Raw genomic sequence first — 1614 nt, 5'->3', positions numbered from 1 at the left:
TGCTCGGAATTCCTGCCCTGTGTCCCCCTGAGAGTGTTCCCAGGGGATATCCCACTATGGGGTCATGGGGAGATGCACCCTGGGATCCACTCTGGTGTCATGGGGAAATCCACCCTGGGATCCACTATGGGGTCACGGGGAAATCCACTCTGGGGTCACAGGGAAATGCACCCTGGGATCCACTCTGGGGTCACGGGGAGATCCACCCTGGGATCCACTATGGGGTCACGGGGAGATCCACCCTGGGATCCACTATGGGGTCATGGGGAAATCCACCCTGGGATCCGCTATGGGGTCATGGGGAAATCCACCCTGGGATCCACTATGGGGTCATGGGGAAATCCACCCTGGGTCACCCCAAGGGCCTGGGGACAGCCCTGGGATCCACCCCGAGATCCATCCCAGGATTCACCCTGGAATTGCCCCTGGGATCCACCTTGGAATCCACCTCGGGATCCACCCTCAGATTCACCCTGGGGTCATAGGGAAATCCACCCTGGGATCCGCTATGGTGTCATGGGGAAATCCACCCTGGGTCACCCCAAGGGCTTGCAGACAGCCCTGGGATCCCCCATGGGATCCCCCCATGAATTCCCCGCTATGATCCCCCCTGGGATCCCCCCTGAGCTCCCCCCCGGGGCAGGGTGACCCCATTGGGCTGTGGGGCGCCGGGATCACCGGGATTTGGGAACGGGGAGGGGGGGGACAGGCCGGGACTCGCCCCGGGCGGCTCCAGAGTCGCCCGCGGGACTGGAGGAACCGGTTGGGATCTCCCGGGAATGGGATGGGACGGGACGGCGGCCAAGGGCTCCTGCAGGGCCGCCAGCGCCATCACCCGCCCGCCATCCCGGTCTGGGATCGGCATGGTTATAAAAATAGTCATATAATTAGAGTAATAAAAATTTAGACAATGTGGATTTAGGACAATACGAGACAATAAAAAGACGAGACAATTCAGACGGTTCAGGTACCTTTTCTGGGCAAAATAAGCCCGAAAAAGGAGCCACGTTAACAGAGGATTAACCCTTAAAAGCAACAGCCTGTTGCATATTCATACACCTCATACATGATGCATAAATTCCATTCAAATGCAGGAGCCTGTCTGGTCAGTGTCAACTTCTTCCTCATAATCCTAATGTCATTTTAACGGTTAAGCAAGGCAAGAAGAAGTTCTTTTCTCCTGATAATGGGGCAATAAATTCTCTTTCTCTGAAAGATTTGGGTGTCCTGTTGCTGCTATCTCACTGCAAGTCCTTTCTTTAAAAAAAGAATCTTATCTAGCATAGTTTCTATTTTAACTTTATGTTATAACCTAAAACTATATTTAACGCACTACTTAAGAGAATTAATACAGCATTACTTTCTGACATAACACATATAATATTTATTCTAATATTTGCCAAAAGCCAAACATAAAATACACATTTTTCACACCATGGTTCCATGACGATTCCATGACAATTCCATGACAATTCCATGACGATTCCATGACAATTCCATGACGGTTCCATGACAATTCTCTGACGGTCCGTCACAATTCCATGACAATTCCCTGACAATTCCCCGGCAATTCCATGACGATTCCATGACGATTCCATGACGATCCCATGACGA

Source organism: Geospiza fortis, unplaced genomic scaffold, assembly GCF_000277835.1.
Source record: "Geospiza fortis unplaced genomic scaffold, GeoFor_1.0 scaffold375, whole genome shotgun sequence".
NCBI classification, from domain to species: domain Eukaryota; kingdom Metazoa; phylum Chordata; class Aves; order Passeriformes; family Thraupidae; genus Geospiza; species Geospiza fortis.
This window is presented reverse-complemented; position numbering follows the sequence as displayed.